This window comes from Lepus europaeus, chromosome 13, assembly GCF_033115175.1.
Source record: "Lepus europaeus isolate LE1 chromosome 13, mLepTim1.pri, whole genome shotgun sequence".
NCBI lineage: Eukaryota > Metazoa > Chordata > Mammalia > Lagomorpha > Leporidae > Lepus > Lepus europaeus.
Genome location: NC_084839.1, coordinates 92,735,197 through 92,748,348, shown reverse-complemented (window position 1 = coordinate 92,748,348; position 13,152 = coordinate 92,735,197).

The window sequence follows — 13,152 nt, the reverse complement described above, 5'->3', positions numbered from 1 at the left end:
ACAAGAGTCATAGCTTTGGCTACGTTTCATGGAGCTGGGGGGATAGAAATAGTAATTCCAAAGATGCCAAGGGGGGAAGGCGCTGAAAACATTGACTTTTACTTGAGGCCACAGATAGGGCTATGGCCTATTAGGAAGCCTGGTTTTAAAATGAACCAGGACAGGCAAAGGGTGAAGTTCATTGTCAACTGCTCAATCTACAAAGTTGAGTGAAGTGAAATATTCTACTCGAGTCCATGTCAGAAATAAATGTTCTCTGCAGAAAGAGAAACATCATCTTCTAGCTCTTTTGTATTTCATATGATGTCTTTCCTACAAACTTTCAACAACAATCATTATAGATAGACCCCACCCAGAGAAGGAAAAAAGAAACAAAGGAATCTATGCACAGACGACCTAGATATTAGCATTGCCAGAACAGATGATCAGATACTGTGATCCATCTGACAAAAATGTCTGACCTTGACAGAAATTCTAAAGGAAACGGGAACATATACCAAGAATCAATGTCACCTTTCAAACGAGGTGAGTTTGAAAGTTTCAAGGTGAGTTTAATAGTGCATAAAACATTATTGATCAGTGTTTTTTTTTTAAAGATTTATTTATTTGAAATTCAGAGTCACAGAAAGACAGACTGATCTTCCATCCACTGATTCATTCCCCACGTGGCTATAATGGTTAGCCGTTAGGTCAGGCTGCTGCCAGGAGCTGGGAGCTTCTCTAGGTCTCCCACATGGGTGGCAGGGACCCAAGCATGTGGACCATCTTCTGCTGCTTTCCCAGGTGCATTAGCAGGGAGCTGGACCAGAAGTGCAGCAGCCGGGACTGGAATTGGCACCCACATGGGATGCCAAGACTGCATGCAGTGGCTTTATCTGAAACATCACAATTCTGGTCCCTAGTGATTAGTATTAATGAACCAAAAGCTAAGATGCTAGAGAATGTTACACGGAAGCACAGGAGGAAGACCAATGGGAAATACTGAAATGAGAGTAAGAGTAAGTGATTAGAGTCCCTGGAGAAAAGGGGAGACAGGGGCCGTCGCTGTGGCCTAGTGGGTAAAGTTGTCTCCTGCAGTGCCGGCATCCCATATGGGTGCCGAGTTTGAGTCCCAGCTGCTCCACTTCCAATCCAGCTCTCTGCTGTGGCCTGGGAAAGCAGTAGAAGATGGCCCAAGTGCTTGGACCCCTGCTCCCATGTGGGAGACCCGGAAGAAGCTCTTGGCTCCTGGCTTTGATGCAGCTCCATCCATTGCGGTCAGTTGGGGAGTGAACCAGCAGATAGAAGGTCTCTCTCTCTCTCTCTCTCTCTCTCTCTCCTCCTGCCTCTCCTTCTCTCTCTGTGTAACTCTGATTTTCAAATAAATAAATAAATCTTAAAAATATAAAGAAAAAGGGAGACAAATAAAACTGAGAAACATTATTAAGGGATAATTTGGAAAATTTAAAAAATAATTAAATAATTAAAAATAAACTCCAGGGGAGGCTCTTGGCCCAACAGTTGAGATACCCTTTGACACCCTCATGGTCTCTATTAGTGTCTTGTTTTGAGCCCTGTTTTGACCTCCCTATTCCAGTTTCTTGCTGATGCAGACTCTGAGAAGCAGCAAGTATGTGGGTGCCAGCCCCTATGTGTGAGGCCTGAATTCAATTCCAAGGTTGCAGCTTGAGGCTGTCAGTCTCAGCCTTTGCAGGCATTTGGGAAGTGTGACAGTGGATGGTAACTCACTTGCTCACTGTGTTTGTCTCTACTGAAATAAAAGTAAGCCCAGCACCACGGCTCAATAAGCTAATCCTCCACCTGCGGCGCTGGCACACCGGGTTCTAGTCCCGGTCGGGGCACCGATCCTGTCCCGGTTGCCCCTCTTCCAGGCCAGCTCTCTGCTGTGGCCAGGGAGTGCAGTGGAGGATGGCCCAAGTCCTTGGACCTTGCACCCGCATGGGAGACCAGGAGAAGCACCTGGCTCCTGGCTTCGGATCAGCACGGTGCGCTGGCCGCAGCACACTGGCTGCAGCACACCGGCTGTGGCCGCCATTAGAGGTAAACCAACGGAAAAGGAAGACCTTTCTCTCTGTCTCTCTCTCTCTCTCTCTTACTGTCCACTCTGCCAATCAAAAAAAAAAAGAAAAGAAAAGAAAAGAAAAGAAAAAGAAATAAAGTTGTAAACATAAAATTTAGACGGACTGCGAATCTTCAAACAAGGATGTAAAAAGTACAAATTATTATAGAAGCATTGAAACCCAAATAGATACTAAAAGCAACCAGCAGAAGAAAAGAAAAACAGGCCACCTTCAAAGTAACAATAATAGGGATAATAATTAACTCCTCAACTGAAAAACTAAGTCTAGAAGATGATGGCATGATCTCATCAAAATTGTTAAAGAATATAATTTAACCTAGGTTTCTAAAGGCAGCTAAAATATAACTTAAAAAGGAAAATGATACAAAATCATTTCGGATAAAGGGAAAGAGACTTTTTTGCTTTGTTTTTTTTTTTAAAAAAAAAACAGCAGACCTGAAAAATTCTTTAGGAAGGAAAATGATGTTATATGGAAACATCGAAATATTATAAAAGAGTGGAAGTAAATCTAATTAAATATTTTCTATGAAAAAAGGCTTATATGCTTTAATATTAATAAAAGAAATTATTAAAACCTCACAAATGGGGGCCAGTGCTGTGGCATAGTGGGTAAAACCACCATCTAAGACTTGGTTGCTCCACTTCCAATCAGTTCTCTTCTATGTCCTGGGAAAGCAGTAGAAGATGGCCCAGGTACTTGGGGCCCTGCACCCATGTGGAAGACCTGGAAGAAGCTCCTGGCTCCTGGCTTCGGATAGGCACAGCTCCAGATGTTGAGGCCATTTGGGGAGTCAACCAGCAAATGGAAAGTCTCTCTCTCTCTCTCTCTCTGCCCCTGTCTTCCTGTAACTCTGCCTTTCAAATAAATCATTCAATCAATTTAAAAAAAAAATCCTCTCAAATGGCAGGATGGAATAAATTGCATGAATCTATTTTTAATATCATTGTACTGTCCTGATATTAAAAAGTATAATGTAAGATATACTGTAATATTGCAAATCTATACACCGATATCTGAAGGATAGCTAACAAAAATGTTAAGGAACTGAAAAATTTAAAGCTTATGAAGAGAAGCAAACAGATTGTAAAAAAGTTGAACCAAGGAAATGGAACAAATAAACAAATTTATGTTATGTTACATAATCTATATATAATTTTATAGATCATATATGCTTCAAAAGCAAATATTCAAATTTAAATAAAATGTAAATAAATTCAAATATTAATATAATACACACATATAACTATAACTATGTAATAAATATACAAGTATATAACTACATAATTTTATAAATATGTATATTTTATGATTTATATTTACTTATCCTACTGATAAATTAGAAAAACAAAATATATAATTAAATTCAAGGTAGATGAACAAAAAATTCAAAACTTAAAATTAAATCTTCATGCTGCTAAGGTCTACAATTTAAATATAACAATGACAAAAAAGATATCCTAAAACCAATGTTCATAAGAAACATAAGACAAATGAGAAATGTTGATATGAAACTTTAAGAGAATTAAAACATTAAAATTAATTTATGGTAAAATTCACCAAGAAAAGGTGATTCTTAATTCATACAAACTAACACAAGTTTAAAATATATACACAATGGTGTGGGTGTTTGGTGCAGCCCGCATCCCTGAGTCGGAGTCCTGGCCCTGCTCTTCACTCCAGCTTCATGCTAGTGCATACCTTGGGAAGTAGCACCTGATGGTTCAAGGACTTGGGACCCTGACTCCCATTTGGGCCACCTGGATTGACTTCCTGACAGATTTAGCCCAGCCCCAACTGTTGCAGTCTCTTGAGTACTGAACTTGTGAATGGGTGTTCTCTGCTGTCTGTCTGTATCTTTCTGTTTCTCAAATGAATAAAATAAATAAACAAAAGGAAAATAGATAATCCTTAAACGTTGTAGAAGATTTTATTTACTGTTCTAATTAAGTTGCAGTTTCACAGTAGCAAATCAGGAAAATTTGGAGATATTTAACTGAATAATAATATTTTTCATAATAATAATATGCAACACATTAACCCTAGGGGTTGCAAACAAAGATATGCCTACAAGGAAAATGTTTGTCTAAAATGTACATTCTAGGAAGAAAGAAGACTAAAAATCAATTAATAATGTGTCTGTCTCAAGAAATTAGACAACGAGATTAAAGAAAAATGGAAGGCAAAATAAAGTCAAAGCACAACAGGTAAAACTCTAAAAGAATACACAAAAGGAGATAAGTAATAGAGATGCACTTAATTCTTTGAAATCTAATAAGTTGAATGATTGCTGTTCAGACTATTCAGGAAAAAAAGAGAAAGTACAAATTAACACCGTAGTGAAAAAGAGGCTATTTCTACAGATCCCACAAAAATTAAAATAACAAGAAAATAATCAACAATTGTGTATCTAAGCATGATTATTTACACGAAATGCACATATTTCTAGAAATCACTGCATAAAAATTGACCAAAGAAGGAATAGAAAATATGTTTAGCTTGAAAGGTCAAATTGAATTGGTTACTAAAACTCATCCCAAAACAAACCAATGGAAGCTCAAATGGATTCATTACAGAAGTATGCTCAATATTTAATAAAGAAATATCATATTTTGAATTTTATCTAATTAATAATGGAGATTCCTTCCAAACTTATTTTATGAAATATATTCAAAATCACCAGAACATTATCAAATAGAATTACAGTTTAATGTCACAGACATAGAGGTAAAATATTAATCTTAAACAAGTATTATAAATAAATAATATAAATATTTGAAATTTAATTCAGGAATATTTAGTTAGGAGAAAATATATCACCATTAAGATGTGCATATTCCAAAATTTGGAGTTAATTTAATTTTTTTAAAAAACTCTCTATGTAACCTGCCACATTAAAAATTAGACAAGATAGAGGCTGACTCTCTGGCGTAGAAGGTGAAGCTGCTGCCTACATCCCATACGGAAACTGGTTCTAGTCCCGACTGCTCCACTTCCAATCCAGCTTCCTGCCAATGTGCCTGGAAAAGCATCAGAGGATGGCACAAATGCCTGGGGCCCTGCACCCATGCAGGAGACCTGGATGGAGTTCTAGACTCCTGGCTTTGGTCTGGCTCAGCCCTGGCTATTGCGGCCATTTGGGGAGTGAACCATCGGATGGAAGTCTGCTCTCCCTCTCTCTCTCTCTCTCTTTCCTCCCTCCCCTTTAATTCTGCCCTTCAAATAAATAAGTAAATCTTTTTAAAAAGTTGAGGTAATAAATTATAATATATTGTTAAAGATGTCAGTGAAGGGGGTTGTGGAGAGGGAATGGAGAGACAGAAACACATACAGGAAGAGATTTGAGTGGAAAGAGAAAAAAATCACCAAACATTAATCATTTAACTTGAAAAGAGTTTTTATAAACTAACAAAGTAGGGAAATAGCCTTAAATTGGTAGAGATGTTTAAAAATTAACATTATATATAATATTCAAATATAAATAGCTTGTCTCAAATTAAATTGGGGACTGAGATAAAAATGCTCAAAATCATCACATCTATTCAACATTATGTTGGAGGTTAAATCCAGTGCAATTGGCAAGAAAAATATGTATTTTAGGAAAAAAATAAGAATATTTGCAGATGCCATTATTATGTATTAGGAAAGAATTTAAAATCTACATTGCTATGTTTTATTAAGAAAATGTATTAAAATAATGAGACACACAGCTAACTAATAAAATAAATTACTTTTCTACATAAAAATAATAAAAGAGTTGAAATATTTTAAATTATGCTGTTTATAGCTTTACCAAGAATAAAACTACCAAAATGTAGGCAAGACCATGATGCAAAATCCCATAAAACCTTATGGAATAAAATTCAACATGGGTTGAAAGAGCCAATATTATCAAGATATTTACCATTGCCACATCCAGTTTAATTCAATAATAGTAGAAACCATAACAAAGTCATTTAGTTTAGTTTTTTTTTTTTTTTTTTGATAGATAGAGTTAGTGAGAAAGAGAGACAGAGAGAAAGGTCTTCCTTCCATTGGTTCATCCCCAAGATGGCTGCTACGGCCAGAACTATGCCGATCTGAAGTAAGGAGCCAGGTGCTTCTTCCTCGTCTCCCATGCGGGTGTAGGCTCCCAAGCACTTGGGCCATCCTCCACTGCCTTCCCGGGCCACAGCAGAGAGCTGATCTGGAAGAGGAGCAACCGAGACTACAGCCCAGCACCCATATGGGATGCCAGCACTGCAGGCAGAGGATTAACCAAGTGAGCCACAGTGCCAGTCCAAGTTTAGTTTATTTTATAAAAAAGATTCTAAATTTGATACTACTATATATATGAAAATGTATATGGCTAAGAATGGCCAAGGCAATCATAAATGATACTCATGCATTTCATTTCTAGATATAGTAGAATAATTAAGACAGTATTGTATTACTTTTTTTTTCTTTTTTTTTTTTTCTTTTTCTTTTTGACAGGCAGAGTGGACAATGAGAGAGAGAGACAGAGAGAAAGGTCTTCCTTTTGCCGTTGGTTCACCCTCCAATGGCCGCCGCGGTAGCGCACTGCGGCCGGCGCACTGCGCTATTCCGATGGCAGGAGCCAGGTGCTTATCCTGGTCTCCCATGGGGTGCAGGGCCCAAGCACTTGGGCCATCCTCCACTGCACTCCCTGGCCACAGCAGAGAGCTGGCCTGGAAGAGGGGCAACCGGGACAGGATCGGTGCCCCGACCGGGTCTAGAACCCGGTGTGCCGGCGCCGCAAGGCGGAGGATTAGCCTGTTGAGCCACGGTGCCGGCCGACAGTATTGTATTACTTTATGGATATACGAACAAACCAGTGGAACATAATAAAGAGTCCATAAATATATTCATAAATTTGTATCGACATATATTTTGTAACAAAGCAGACAATGATGAATGCTGGGCAAAGCTGTTATAACTCTCGCTATAAATTTTCCTGTAAGTGTTATATTCTTATAGAAAAAAGGAATGTTGACTTTTGGCTCACACCATTCACACAAATTAGCTCTAGATGAACACAGATAAAATTTGAGAGAGAAGGTGAGACAGGGAGAGATCTTCCATCTGCTAGTTCACTCCCCAAACAGCCGCAATGACCAAATTTGGGCCAGGCTGAAGCCAAGAGCCTGGAGCTTCATTTGGGTCTCCCATATGGAGCAGGGAATCAAGGACTTGGTCCATCCTCTCCTGCTTTCTCAGGAGCATTAGCAGGGATCTGGATCAGAGTGGAGCAGCCAGGACTTGAACTGGTGTCCATATGGGATGCCAGTGCTGCAGACTGTGGCTTACCCTGTATCACAGTGCCATCCCCCAAAGTAGATTATTCTAAAATTAATATATTCAACTCACTAAGAGATGACATTTAGTATTTAAAATTTGCAAACTGCTTGTAAATATTAGCAATACATATATATGAAAAAGAACTTGTATCCAGAATTTATATCCCCTATAACTTCTAAAAAATAAAAAAGACAGGGGCTCGGAGCAGATGATTTTTTTTTTTTGTAAAAAAAAAAAAAGAGGAGATATTAAATAGACATTTTCAGAAGATTGCATCAAAATGGCCAAAATAAATGAGATGGCTTTGCCTCATTCATGTCAGAGAGCTACAAATTAAAACCATAATAAAGTATTATTAGCCTCATGTTAGAATATAGAATACTTATTTTTAGTAAAAAAGAGACCAAATATTTTAGATACTTTGTAATACTACTGACATTATCTATGGAAACAAAAATTAGGTACACTCTGACTAGCAATATACCTAACAGAAATGCATATATGAGAGTGCTCCAAAAAGTTTATGGGAAAATGGAATTAAAATTTAAGTTTACTTTGGTGCAAAAACCTTCTGAAGTTCATGCATAGTATTTTTATAACACATATTTTCAATGAACTTTTTTAGACTCCTTATATACATGCACCAGAAGATCTGCACAGAAATGTTAGCAGCAGCGAGATACCTAAGAGCCATAAACTGGAAGCAACTCAGGATTTTAATTCAATGAAAATACTCTAAAACAATAAAATCAGTGAAGTGCTATAATATATAATATTTAAAATAAAATTCACAAATATCTTTAACAATCCATTCTTCACAAAATTACATATTCTAGATTCTTCTTTATATAAAGTTCAAAAAAGGCAAAATCATTCCATGGAGATAGGTCAGGATACAACTTGAGGCTGGATAATGACTGGGAATAAGCATAATAAACAGTCTGGGGTACTTCTAACATTTTGTTTTTCTCCCTAGTAATTTTTCACATAAAGCTGATAACTTTATAAAAGTTTCTTAAGCTCATCAATTTTGTGTACATTGATTTCATGCATTAGAAAGCTCTGGTTTGACTGGTGATTGAAGTATGAGAACTTAGGGATTTTCAGACAATTTGCTGATATGTTAATAATTTGAAAAGAATTTAAGTTCAACTACGTCACAGACGTGTCAAGGAAAAGAGAAGAGTGTGGCCCAGAGGAATGTGGAATTTCCAATGTGGGAACAAAGGAAAGGACAAAGTGGAGGTATGGAGAGGGAGCTGGTGATTTCTAAAGTTATGGCAGGATCTTCAAGTCGAAACAGAAATGTTGGGACCACCATGAGGGAGAAGCTAAATAAAGTTTACTGTCATGAGGAATGCTGGATAACTGTCTTTTCTATGCTCATCCTGGATTATTGTAATCACTGTCTCTTCATAACATTTTCTGCATTTGTCATTCATTTTGACAATTGATTATATGTATAGTGTCTTGTGTTGCCACTTAATTATTCCAATATTTATTAGGTTGAATAGTATGAACTTATTGATGATCAACCATTTAAAACTTCTTTATTTATTTATTTGACAGGTAGAGTTAGACAGTGAGAGAGAGAGAGAGAGAGAGAGAGAGAGAGAGAGAGAGAGAGAAAGGTCTTCCTTCCATTGGTTCACTCCCAAATGGCCGTTACTGCTGGAACTATGCCGATCTGAAGCCAGGAGCCAGATGCTTCCTCCTGGTCTCCCACACGGTTGCAGGGACCCAAGCACTTGGGCCATCCTCCACTGCCTTCCCGAGCCACAGCAGACAGCTTGACTGCAAGAGGAGCAGCTGGGACTAGAACCTGGTGCCCGTTTTGGATACCGGCGCCACAGGCAGAGGATTAGCCAAGTGAGCCACGGTGTTGGCCCCCATTTAAAACTTTTGATTAACAATGATTTTACACATGCAAGGGCTACATTATGACATTTCAATACGTGAAAAAAAGTGTACTGGTTAAATCAGAGTAATCAACATTTACTCTTTGATACTACTTTCTGATTGAATGCTTGGAGCACCTTTCATCTATTTCTTCATAAAATGTATGCCAGGTTATTGAGTTAATTGTCAACCTGCTATACTGTGTAATACTAGGAACTTAGTCCTTCAGTGTAACTCTGATGTGCTACTCATTATCCAAACTGCCTCTATTCCTCCTGTTCTAGAGATATTAGGGACATGATGGTCTATAGAAAAATGCTAAGGAAATGCTAAGGGAACAAGTATACTTTGTTAGGTTGGATCATAAAAATGACTGAGGTAATCTCAATAACTTTTAACATACAAAACATTGACAATCACATTCATTCCAATGGAATAGTATTGTGCCCTTACATGATACATTTCCATTACAATTTGTCTATAAGCTAGCATGCCTCTAACCTCTTTGAGCCTCAATTATTTCATCAACCAAAGGAACCTTCACAGAGCTATCACAACGATAACATAAAACTTTATTTGAAACTGCTTTGTAAACTACAATGTAAGCTAAAGCAAAGACTCAAAATTTATGAGTTCATAAAATTGTCAAAGAAAGGATTTCTGCCTTGACACAATCTGGACTGTTTGTAACTAAAGAACTTGACAGTACATTGTTATTCACAATGTAGCAAAAATGAGAGAGAAGCGAATAAAAATAAATTTGGATCTAACATTGTGGCCATTTTGGACATGTACTTTCCATTACATTATTTTCCTTTGTAACAGTATCCACATACAAAACTATAAACCTGGCATGTAAGTTCTTTCACAGCTAAACTTCAACTGTGGTTTCCAGTTTCATATTTCTAGCCAGTTACCTTCTCAAATATGTACCATGTGTCAGGCACTATGGTAAATTAAAGAAATAAGGCAGTTATCAAAGTGGAGAGTGTGTCTAAAACCTCCGAACTATCAGACAAGGCATACAATCCATAGCCTTGGCAACTCATGACGACAGCCTAGGGTGGTTACTGGCGCCATAAACTAGAGTGTCAATTTGTTGGGTCAACAACAGGAGCCACTGTGCACTTGCTCCTCATGTGGGATCTCTGTCCTTAATGTGCTGTACATTTTGATTTAATGCTATAACTAGTACTCAAACAGTATGTTTCACTTTGTGTTTCTATGTGGGTGCAAACTGTTGAAATCTTTATACTAAATTGATCTTCTGTATATAAAGAGAATTGAAAATGAATCTTGATGTGATTGGAAGGGGAGAGGGAGCGGGAGAGGGGAGGGTTGCGGGTGGGAGGGAAGTTATGGGAGGGGGAAGCCATTGTAATCCATAAGCTGTACACTGGAAATTTATATTCATTAAATAAAAGTTAAAAAAATTACAACATAATGAGTAGAGGCTATGAGAATGAGAGAGCTTTGTGAGTTCATAGATGAATCCAGTCTCAGAAAGGTGGGGACTGCCTCCCTGAAGAATCTATAGCCATATTTGCACATGAAAGTTGAGCGAATGCAATACAAGAGATACTTAAAGCTACTCAAGCAGTAGGTAGATAGAGCAAGATTTTCAAGATCGAATAGAAGACATTGAGGAGGTAAGACGGAAACACTATTGCTCTTTGTCCACACCAAGGAGCTTGGAGTTCATGAGAAAAGTCACTGAAATCAATGAAGAAATAAAGCAGCAAAATGAAATGATAGCTGTGTACTTTAGAAAGGTAACTATGGATGCTTTGAAACAAGCTCTGAAGACAATTCCTTAGAAGACAAGAGTCTGGTGGTATAGCAAAGAGATTTTGTTGCAATACAAGAGACATCATGTAGCATGGGGACACAAGTGATTCCATAATTCATGTCAAACACATGGGATCAGCAAGATTTTTGTTTGTTTTCCTTTTTCTTTATCTCTCTCTCTCTCTCTCTCTCTCTCTTCTCTCTTTTGGAGGAGAAATGATTATCAAACAGGATCCCCAGGATAATATTGTGGGCAAAAAATTTGAGGGTATCATTCTTCATGTCAAGTGCATCCGAAGTGTAACAGATTTCCCATGAGTCTCTGAGAAGAGAATGGAGAGAGTTAGTTTACTCTGGGATATCAAGCTGGAATACCTTATAGGTTCTAAAACAGAGGGAAGTTCAAGATGCTCAGCAAATCTAGAGCCTGGGAGATATTTGAGGCTGGCGGTTTAAATGGGAATGAAAACCATGACAAATAAGAGACATTTCCCAGGGCATAGAATGTAGTGAAGAGAGTAGAATGCCCAGGCTGGTTACTGCTGTGGTATTTGAGTGATATTAAATAGAGTGGGGGTGGGCTTTTGGCACAATGGTTAGGATACTGCTTGGGATGCCCTTATATTATATCAAAGTGTTTGGATTTGAGTCCTTCCTTGGCTTCCAATTCCAACTTCCTGCAAATGCACACCTTGTTACTCATGTGGTTGACCTGGATTGAGTTTCTGGCTTCTGGCACTGGCCTGGTTTAGCCTGGCTGTTGCAGGCACTTTAGGAGAACAGGATTATGTGGAAAATTTTTCTCTCTCTTTCTTGCTTTCTCTCTTTTACTGCCTTTGAAAATGTGGAAACAAATAAATTAAATAAGTATTTTAAAGGGGGTAGAGAAGAGGTCACAACTTTGAGAAGGAAAATGAGGAGAGAGATTTTCCAGGCTAAAATAGTATTTCTTTCTTTCTTTTTTTTTTTAAAGTAGAATTAGACAGTGAGAGACAGAGACAGAGAAAAAGGTCTTCCTTCCATTGGTTCACCACCCAAATGGCCGCTACGGCTAGTGTGCTGAGCTGATCCGAAGCCAGGAGCCAGGTGCTTTCTCCTGATCTCCCATGGGGGTGCAGGGCCCAAGCACTTGGGCCATCCTCCACTGCCTTTCTGGGCCACAGCAGAGAGCTGGACTGGAAGAGGAGCAACCGGGACAGAATCCGACACCCCAATGGGGACTAGAACGCAGAGTACCGGTGCCACAGGCGGAGGATTAGCCTAGTGAGCCGCAGTGTTGGCCCAGAATAGTATTTCTAAAATGTGAAAATACTTTCAGATGTTGCCAAGAGGTTTGCATTGAGAAAACTGAGATGTAACAATAGATTTACATAAAGGAAGCCCCTGGTGACCTTCTGAATGCAGTATTGGTGGGGAGCAGAAGCAACTGAGGAGCTAACTAAAGATGGCAGTGAGGGTTGGGTACATTTTGTTTTTACACAAGAAGATTCTTGAGTATATTCAAATGCCAGTGGAAAAGTGCTAATACAGAGAGAAAAGCTGAGCACATAGGAAATGAAGGCATTTGTGAGAAGAGTGAAGTTCCTGAAATGTGTCAGGGGTAAAATTCAAAGCCCATGTACAGAGTTTAGTTTAACATGGAAAGAGAGAACAGGGTAGATGCAGACACAGATACTGGGGTCTGGTTGCCGGGGCTTGAAGAGCTGTTGGTTTTGTTCCTTGTATCATCTCTGTCAAATAGAAAATATGGAACATCATAAAAAATAAGGTAAAAAATGGCATCTGTGTAGTAAAAAAATTAATTTTGCCTGCCAAAACGTCTGGACTTCACTGTCGAGTGCTGGGAGGTAATATTTAAAAGTTTGCAAACGTCGTGCCTGGCGAAAGTGTCATTGTTTGCCTGGAGGCCTTGGGTGACGCTGGATAGTACTACAATATGATTTAGAAGATTTTGGTCACTTTTTGAGCCTATGGTGTTAGTCATACCTGATACTGAGATTAACCATATGAGCAATCAGGAATCATGCTGATACAAATTATGCACATTGGATTTGGGTGAGTTTCCTCGGTTGGCAATAACTGTGCATGA